The sequence below is a fragment of the Coenobita brevimanus genome, chromosome 32 (assembly GCF_032717465.1).
Source record: "Coenobita brevimanus isolate Jiangsu-jjx chromosome 32, ASM3271746v2, whole genome shotgun sequence".
Taxonomy (NCBI): Eukaryota; Metazoa; Arthropoda; class Malacostraca; order Decapoda; family Coenobitidae; genus Coenobita; species Coenobita brevimanus.
This window is the reverse complement of record NC_136985.1, coordinates 16,472,224-16,483,018: the sequence shown is the minus strand read 5'-3', so window position 1 is coordinate 16,483,018 and position 10,795 is coordinate 16,472,224.

The window sequence follows — 10,795 nt, the reverse complement described above, 5'->3', positions numbered from 1 at the left end:
CTTGGATGGATCATATTGTCTCCTTGAAAATCTCAGCCTTGCAACGCCTCCGTCTCTTATAAACGTTGTCTCACGTGTCGTGGGTGCTGATCGGACTACTCTCCTTCGTCTCTATATTGTTCTCGTTCTCTCCAAACTTGACTATGCTTGCCAAGTTTATTCTTCCGCTTCAGACACCGTCCTCCAACACCTTGATTCTGTGCTCATCACGGTTTGCTTCTGGCTCTTGGAGCTTTTAAGCCCTCCCCAGTTGAGAGTCTGTATGCTGAATCAAGAGTTCCATCACTCTTTTGCTGTCATGCTCTACTTTCTCTTTGTGCCTATGCTAAGTTGCACTGTTTTCCTCATACCCCTTCTCTACTTCCTCCTAGTCCTGACTTCGACATGTTTTCCACTCCTAGGACCAAGCCACCTTTTGCAGTTCAAACTTGTACTCTCTTCTCACACTCCTTCCTTACTGTTAGTAATGTTTTCTCTTTCCGCACGTCTTTTCCCTATGTGGCTACCTCCACGACTCCATGTTTGACCTTCCATTTTCCCTTATTCCAGGTCCAATTCTTCTTCATTCATTCTCCGTTCCCAGTTTTCAGACTATCTCTCCCACCTTTCCTCTGCCTATGTACACTATTGGTTCAAAAACCCCTGCAGGCTTTGGATTTGCATTTCTCTTTTCTAACACCTTTTATCATTTTAGCCTTCCTACTTATGCAAGTGTTCTAACAGTGGAGTTATATGCCCTCTTGTTTGCATTGTGGTATATTTGTTGTGCCTCCTCACCTTCATTTGTGATATTCTCTGATACATATAGTGCTCTGTCCCTTCTTCAGTCACCCTCTACTTCTTACCTTGTAGTCCTTTGTATCTTGGAATGGTTGTTGCGTATCTCCTCTCGTCGTAAAACAGTCCAGTTTTGTTGGGTTCCAGGACATGTTGGCATCATGGACAATGAACGTTCTGATCAGTTGGCTTGCATGGCTGTTACCAGGGATGTCTCCCCTTCCTTTCTCATTCCAGTCTCTGACTTTCTTCCTGCCCTATCTTCACCCCTTCAACACTGGTGGCAGTCTTCTTGGGACTCTGTCACTAATAATAAACTACGTGCTGTTAAACCCTTTATTTCCCCCTGGTTGACCTCTTGCCACTGTAATAGGAGGTGGGAGACTGCTTTAGTTCGTCTTAGAATTGGTCATACTAGACTTACCCACTCGTATTTGATGTCTGGTGGTCGCCCTTCCCTTTGTACTCGTTGCAATACCATTCTTTCTGTATGGCATATATTTCTTGATTGTCCTCTTTACACACTACAGTGACGTATTTCATTTCCTTTTTGTCTCACCTCCAACTTCCCCCCCTTCTTGCAGACTCTCCCCGAGAATCACCGTATTTTCCCTTCCATAATATCATGTCCTGCCTTACCTCTGTTGGTCTTTTCGGCACGTAATTCCGTTCCTTACTTCAGTAGCCCCATCTGTGATATGATACACTTCTCCCATTGACCCGTTGCTTTCACGATGCCATGTCTGTGCTCCCGGCCCACCCAGCGTACACGCCTTCTTGCCGATGATCTGGCTTTGCGCTGGATTTTGGCACTAGGTTCTTCTTCTTCGTCTTCTTTAACCAGGCATGGTGCCTTTCACTAACAAGTGAGGGAGAAGACATGTTTTATCTCTTAGGCTGGTTTGAGAGTGTAATGGAAAATTTTAAAAAGTGGGTTGCAGGAAAACAAAAAAAATTGAGTGCTTTGGTCTGTAGTGCCCCTTTAACTACTGTTGGTACTTGTGGCAGGCCACCCCTCATGCATCATGTCATATGATCTACTGAGCCAAGACATTATTAACCATGAGTGATATAATAATGTGAAACTCTAGATACAGTAACCCCTCAATATACCGAACCCTTTCCATGAATTTCAGTTTTAACGACCACCTTGAGTTGCCCGAACATTATGTTCTTTTAATAATCTTTGTTTGGTAAAAGAATGGATGTGCAGGAAATACTCACCAGGGTTGGGTTCCCCCCCCCCCCACACACACACTGTGTGTGTATTAAAAACATTTAATGTCTATGCAGCTGTTCTGTACTATTTGCATTGCTATACTTTATTATGTAATACAATAATTACTGTAATGTAACAGTTAATATACAGTGAATTTACCCACGCTTTCGCTGTAAATACTGATCAACCAGTGTACAGTAGTGTAAAGGCAGTGTACAGTATAGTGCAGGATTGTGATGGTTATCAGTGACTATCTGTGCCAGTGTGGAATGCAATTTATGTTTAATGTACATGCAGGTGTGTTGTACTGTTTGCTTTGCTATTCTCTGGTATGTAGTATTTACTGTAATGTAACAAGTAATGTACTGTGTAAGTTTCTTTTACCTACACTTTCCATGTAAATACTGAGTGACAAATGAACATAGATTTATCCAAGGCCTACTTCCAGTCTTTATTTGCAGTGCAATTACTTCCTGAAAGGTAAGAGTAAATATGTCAATTAGTAAATAGAGCATTTATTGAGAAAAAGAGCCATTTAGACCTACCTGTATCTTATTGTGTACGAGTATATGGCCGAACAATGCTGTACAATTACCGCAACAATCTTTGTTCGGTAAAAGCCACAACACTTGGGAAATACTGAACAGCATGGTGTTCGGTTTTAATGTCAAGGGTTTAGTACCAGTTAGTTCATTATATCGAGAGTGCACTGTATTAGGAGAGGGTTGTTCACTGTGATAGTTGTACAGCAGTACAGGGGATTCATTTGGTATGAAATAAACTGGGCAACAAGGTGCACTGTATCCTGCACAACATGTGTACACAAAAATATTGTAAATGTACTGTATGTATTTTTTTTTTTTTGTGTCTGACTCTGGGCATAGACTTCACAGCCTGCTCCCAAGACCCAGTAGTCCTCCTTCATTTCATACACCTCTACATGTCACCACTTTGGCGCTAACACCCACCGTCCATATTGAATGCATGCTAGGGCTGTCTCATACAGGACTGGTGTATTGGTATTAGCGGGGGTATTTTTACAACATGTCGGCGGGTCTTCCGGTAGATCAGTAAAGTCTGATATTTATGAAATTCAAATCCTTAACACGTTACCCGCATGCTGAGCCACTGGGGTACCATTTGATGTCTTCTTTCCTAGCATGTTGATACACTGATGGTGCAATAATGAGTAATAATTTGTTTTCACTTTTTCATGTATTTCACCTTCACGAATATTGGCTGGGCAGATTTTTTGTTGCTGCTTCTACAGTAGAAGACATGTTGAGTAGGATAATGATATAAGATTAGAGAAATGCCTATGTAGTTAGAGAATGTATATCAGACTTCCAGTAGTGACTATTACATTCATTTAGATGTCAAACAATACTATTAATTACACAAAAACATTGAAAAAACAACTCCGTGTTGCAGAACTAGGGCCATGAGATGCAAATACACTTTTCTTGAAAAAAACAAACAAACAAAGAGTAATTTTACAAATGATAAATATTTGTGATTTTTTACTGGAAGAAAAAATGGAGTAACCACTCTTGTTTTGAACAGTTCTACATTTACTTTGTTAGGAAACAACAAAAAAAGATAAGTGCTGGATGTTTCTGGTTATTAAATGTTTTTTAATAATTATAAATGATTAATTATAACCAATACTTGTAATTATCCCAGGCTGGCTACTGATGATTACTATTACGACATTCAACGTACCCAGCTATCATTATGCTTGGTTGCAAGAAACACTGTCATCAGTGATGCAAAAAAAAACTTTAGAAGGCTGGTGAAGAGATTAGAAATAGGAAAAATGAACAAGAAACAAGATAATAATAAAAAAGGTAGTGTTGGACCTTTGCTTGGACTTCCTTCAATTACCTAAATAGCCAAGTGCCACCTGGAACTTCACGACAGAGAATGAGATGGTAACAAACCAAAGAAAATGGAAGCACCAGATAAGGGTGGGTGGAGACTGCGCTACCCGGGCCAAATTAGTACACTACCTCAGTGATCCACCAGTGATGCATCATGCAACATGAGAAGAAAATGTCAGGACCACGTGTTGGGCCACCAGTGACGCACTACTTTTATGAAGGCATATCCCTCAAGAATACTCCCCCAGTATCCCTGCTTGTCGTACGAGGCGACTAAAAGGGTTGGTGGTGGGTTAGTGCCCCACCCCGTAAAAAGAACTAACTAAAAAAGCGAATAAAGCGCCTCGGACCCGGACGGACCATACGTTGACGACTAAGGAACGGACAAAGGACATTCTTAGGGTGGGAACGTGGAATGTGAGAGGAGTGAATGATGAAGTGAAAGAGAGAGAGATTGTTCAGGTGCTTGAGGATGCAAAAGTGGATATATGTGGATTGACTGAAACTAAATGGTAAGGTGAAAGGGTGAGAGAATGGGAATATGGTTTAGGTATATGTGCGGGAGTCAATGAAAATGAGAGGGCAAGAGAGGGAGTATGTCTGATGATAAGCAAGAAGTGGAAGGAGAATATAAGAGAGTATGGAACAGTGGATGCAAGGATTGTATGGGTGAGGATGAAAGTAGGTATACAAGCGTGGGCGATTGTATGTGTGTATGCCCCGACAGAGGATCGAGTGGCAAGAGTGAAAGATGAGTTTTGGGCGAGTGTAGAAGCGTGTTTGGACAAGTTTGAGAGGAGCGAGAGAGTGCTGTTGATTGGAGACATGAATGGCAAAGTTGGGAATGTACGAGTGGATGGAGTGGTTCGTCAGTGGGGTGTGCCAGCTGACATAGATGGGAATGGAAGTGCTTTGGTGGACATCTGTGCTGGAAAGGGGTTGGGAATAGCCAGCACCTACTTTTGGCATAAGATGATCCACCGGTACACATGGAGAGTAATGAGGAGGATGGATGGTGAACTTGTTGAACGAAAGGCAATGATAGACTACGTTTGTGTGGATGAGCGAATGAGAAGACAAGTGCTGGATGCAAGAGTGTGGAGAGGGCGGGGGAATGGAGTCTCAGACCATCACTTAGTGATGGCCAAGGTAGAGCTGCAAAGAAAGTGGTTGAGGAGACGAAGGGGAAGACAGGAGGAAGCAACTCCTGTGAGAAGAGTGGAGAAATTGCAAGATAGTGAGAAAATGACAGAGTATAAGAGCATAGTGGAAGAAAGATTGGGAGGGTATGAGCTAGAGCAGATGGAAGGGGTGGAAGAAGTATGTAAGATATTCACGGAAGAGATAGGCGCTGCGTGTGAGGCAGTTTGTGGAATGAGGAGGAGATGCAAGGGTGTGCAAGGGACAGCATGGTGGAATGATGAGGTGAAACGAACTGTGGAACAAAAGAAGAAGGCATATAGTGAGTGGTTAGCGAGTAGAGGTAGGGGAGAAGATGAGAGAGAGAAGAAAGAGGTATATGTGAGCAGGAGAAGGGAGGTTAAGAGACTGGTGAAGGAGAGTAAAAAGAAAGTGGATGAAGAGTTTGAGAGGAATCTGAGTGTGAAATGGAGGAAGAGTAAGAAATTGTTTTGGAAGGAGGTAAAGAAAGTAAGGCAGTGTGAAAGGGGAAATAGTAGGGGCGTGAAAGATAGGAATAATAGATTGTTGGTGGAGAAGAGAGAGAAATTGAGGAGATGGAAGGAGCACTTTGAGGATTTGTTGAATGTAGAGAGTGAGAGCAGTGTGAGTATAAGTGGTTGGGGAATGGCTGGGAGAAGAAGAGATGAGAGGAGGGAGGAAGAGATCAAGTAGGGCGGAAGTAGTGGAAGCAATGAAGAAGATTAAGTTGGGAAAGGCCCCAGGAATTGATGGAGTGTGTGGTGAAATGCATAGGTATGGGGGTGAGATTGTTGTGGAGTGGATATGGAAGTTGTGTAGATTGGCTTGGGAAGAGGGAAGGGTTCCAGAGGACTGGAAATCAGGTATAATTATTCCTTTATACAAATGAAAAGGGGAGAGAGAAGTATGTGGTAACCATAGGGGTATTTGCCTGCTTAGTGTGACTGGTAAAATATATGGTAGAATATTCACTGATAGGGTTAGGCACATGACAGAGGAGCTAGTTGGAGAAAAACAAGGGGGATTTAGGAAGGGAAAAGGGTGTGTAGATCGGATATTTGATCTCAGATGTTTAGTGGAGAAGTATCTAGAAAAGGGAAGGAAAGTGTATGCTGCCTTCATGGACTTGGAGAAAGCTTATGACAGAATAGATAGGCAAGGTATGTGGAAGGTATTAAGAATATATGGAGTGGAGGGGAAATTGTTGAGTGCTGTGAAGAGTATGTACGAGGGAGCTAGGGCTGCGGTGCGAGTGGATGGTGAGCTGAGTGAGTTCTTTGATCTCAATGTGGGACTGAAACAGGGGTGTGTGATGTCTCCATGGCTGTTTAATATATACATGGATGGAGTTGTAAAGGAGGTGCAGGGTAGGGCAGTGGATGTGGGGCTGGCTCTAATGAATGAGGGTGAGATTTGGAAGCTTCCGGTGTTGCTGTTTGCTGATGATACAGTACTGTTGAGTGAAGATGAATGGGAGTTGCAAGGTTTGGTGAATGAATTTGGGACAGTGTGTGGGAGGAGGAATCTGAAAATTAATGTAAACAAAAGTAAAGTTATGGTGTTTGAGAGGAATGAAGTCACAGAGTGTGCAGTGAGGTTGGATGGTAAGGATATGGAGAATGTGAGTGCATTCAAGTACTTGGGTAGTGTGATGAGTAGGGATGGAACTTTGGTGGATGAGGTGCGTGAAAGGGTACAGCAGGGAAGGAAGGTTGTTGGCACACTGAAAGCAGTGATGAGAAATACGGAGGTGAGTATGGAAGTTGAGAAGTCACTGCATGATAGTATTGTGATCCCTACCCTGACGTATGGAAGCGAGGCGTGGACCTTGCAAGAGGGGAACAAGTCAAGAGTGAGAGCAGTGGAAATGAGTTACTTGAGAGGAGCATGTGGAGTGACGTGGAGGGACAGATTGACGAATGAAGAAGTGAAGGAATGTTGTGGGGTGGATGTGGATGTGGTTGAGAAGATTTGGAGAAATACACTGAGGTGGTTTGGACATGTGAAGAGAATGGAGAATGAAAGACTGACTAAGAGGGTGTATGTAGGTGAGGTGGAGGGAGGGAGAGGGAGAGGTAGACCGAGGATGAGGTGGAGGGATGGAGTTGAGAGGTATATGAGGGAGCGGGGGGTGAGTTGGGGGAAGGGTAGTCAAATGGTGGGTGACAGAGCGACTTGGAGGCGTTTTGTCTGCAGCCACCCTTTTGCGGGATTAGGGCGTCGGGCTATAGATAGATAGATATCCCTCATTGGTACTCAGTAAAGCAACATAAATCCTTTCGCTGTGATAACTCCTTTGCAGACTGGTGGGAGAGAGCTCTGAAGTGAAACGCGGCCTGGGAGAGAACTCATATTGCCGAAACGCGGGTAACGTGTTAAACTGTTCCCTGTCCCAGCGGGGATTTGAACCTGGATCCATTAGGACTGCAGGCCACCTCTCTACCGATTGAGCCACTGCCTCCACCAATTGCTCTTTATGGGCAGCAACTTATCTTATTGTGTGACATTTTATAATGGGATAATGATGTCTAAACACATGGCAAGTGCTCCACCTTGTAGTGAGAGTAATCTGAGTTTTCACTTTACTGGAGCAGGTCTAATGGAACACAATTTTTACAGTACTTTTGCCTCAAGTTTTCTTTTATTTTTGTCATGGGGGGGGGGGTACTTTAATTGCAAGGTAGAGCACTAGCTGGGTGCTTAGATCACTAATGTCAAGTATCCCATGAAAAATGTTGGACAAAAATCATGTAAATGTCGCCCTTACTAGCATTAGTAACGTTATATGTTTGCGGTATGCATTTTTCACTGGCATGGTGTATTTTCTCACCCAAATCATCATGCACTAGGAGATGTGCGGTTTAATAGGAACAGCTTACATCCATATAAATACATCATAATATGAAGGCATATAATCAGAGGGTATGATGGATCTAGGCAGAAAGGTAAGATATCCTAAGGTTTTAGTGGCTGTGAAAGAAAAAGACCCGAGAATCTATTGAAAGTATATTTATTCATTCATTCATCTAATCCTGTGTTGCCCCATGAGGAGTGTAGGAGTCCACGGCTAAGCAAGTTGGTCCTGACATTTAAGATGAGTGACCAACCTCACTCATCCCTGAGTGGCATTGCATGAGCAGTAAACTCCAACCATCCCATGAAAATAAACCTGCACTGGCTCAGTCCAATTGGAGTGCCTTAACTCCTCCCGTCCGGCAGATGTTAACTCCTCCCGTCCGGCAGATGTCGCGAGTGCTCCACCTAGCTGGGCTTTCCTGAAACAGATCGGGAAAATCGTCTATATTTTAAACCTTCATATCTCAGTTAATACTTAACCAAATAAAACAAACAAGGTGTCATATTACTCATCAGTCCTTCGACTTCACGCTGATTGCATCAGATGGTCCGTGAAGTGCATGTAGGGAGAGTGACTGAGTGGGGAATGAGGGCAATTTTTGTTGTTTTTTTGCCAGTGTCCATATGCATGGTGGAGGTTCGGTGACACAACTAAGGCTTACACTAGCCCACCACAATAATAACACTTCGATAGCACTTCCAGAAGACCAAAATCCACTACAAACACTATTTACGTGAATAATTTTCCATAATCAGTCATACTTAATGCCTGTAGGCTGGTAACCATAGCAGCGACCTTGAAGGCAAGCTGTCTGCTCGCCTCCATCACCGCCACCCCTCCTTACAGACAGACACTCTCATGCTCTCTCTCTCTCTCTCTCTCTCTCTCTCTCTCTCTCTCTCTCTCTCACACACACACACACACACACACACACACACACACACACACACACACACACACACACACCGTTCGCTGGCTCAGTGGTAGCGTTCTCGCTTGCCATCTGGTAGACGGGAGTTCGAGCCTTGCTCAGGCTGTGAAAAGTTTCACTGGCGAAGTAGGTGGTTACTGTCTCCCTTGAGCAAGGGGATGGGGGTGTGCATGTGTGAAGGTCACAGCCTTGCCCTTAGATTGGACTATATGAGCTCTCAGCTCCCTTCCGGGAGGGTAAAAACTGACGATCATGACCATCAAGTGATCCTGACCAACCCGGTGAATTACACATGCACAGACAGAGATGTATGTCTTGCATTGTCGCTCGATTCTGGCACCGCTGACCGAGTAGAAGTCTGGGTGTTACAACTACTAGAAATAATACTGTTATTACAACTACTACAACTACCACTACTACAACTACCATGTTCTGGTGTCAATATTGTTTCCCATGACTAGTTATAGTTTCACACTATTGTTACATATTACATAAAGTTGTTTATTCATAATTAACAATCTGCAACGTAGTATGAATGATAAATAACCAAACACCATTTCACTGTAAAGTGTGGCTTGGGATGGGATGCGCATCAGACATCTTCTTTTAATCAAAACCTAGAGTAAAGGGAAGGCGATAGAGAAATATGAATTTTATATATGTTTAAGTTTTGAGGGAAATAATTACCTTGTTGGTATACTTTAATGTAATCAATACTACTTTATTGAGGTGTATAATGTACATGGTACAGATATGATGCTTTTATTCATGTATAAATCCCAGTTGTCTGTGGAGGTTTAGCACCTCTGATTTTGCTGACCTCGGCGCCACACCCAGTGTGGGGAAGGCAGCTAACAGCAGAAAGCACGTATCACTAGAACGAGAGGGACGTATAACTCTAAGCTCTCTCAGTGTCGCAGTTGTATCTTTCTGTGGCCAATAAAGAGAGATTTAATCTGCTCAGTTTTGCTTCACCTGCACACGCTACCTTATAAGTTCCTTCAACAGGATTCTTCACCGATTCCCACCATCTCCAGTGTGTGAGAAGACGTTTTGGTGGAGTGTGTCAGCCAGAAGTGACTTCGACCAAGAGCAGCGTTACCTTGCTTGGAACTGTGAGGTCACGACTCAGCTGATATATATAAATTGGTGATCAGCTGTGGGGTTCCAAGCTGCTATATTAGTGACTAGTTGAGGAATTCCATACAGCCGAAACGGTTACAGTGGCAGGATTCCTGCCTGCTGTTACAACCACCACTACTACTACTACTATTACTATAACTACCACAACTACTACTAGTACTGCCAGACATACTACCACCTACCCCTACAACTACCACTACAAAAAAAATAAAAAAAAATTGAACAAAGTACCGGTAGTTATTTACATACTGCCCATAATCGGAAATACTTCCCACTATGATTTTTGCTTTCCTGTGACTTGTACTTTTTCATTATAACAAATATGTATAAATTAATATTTTCCATATAAAATACAAATAACTCAGAGTCAAATGGCCACCCCGTATGGGATTATGGCGTCAGGCAATAGATAGATAGATATAAAATAAGGCAACGATTTTATCATGAAACAAACTTTCTGCTTCCATTATTCAAATAAATATGCACAGAGCAGTAAAATAATTTTTCTAATTATACAAATAAACAACATACTGGTATGTACAAAACTAACACTAACTTATGCATAATACCCAGATGCCTTACACACACACACACACACGGAGCTTTTCTTGGGTCATGGGGAAATAACTGCTGAATCAGCGACGAAAAGAAGTCCAGCCAATTTGTGATCATGTTAATGAGTGCGTGTGGTGGTTCCGTCGGAAAGTAGTAAAAAAAAAAAAAAAAAAAAAAAACGGTTACTGTCATAAAGAGAACAAGATATAGTGAAAATAGAAAGTCTCCATATGGTTGATTCATGGCGGAAAGGGACGGTGAATTATTTACAA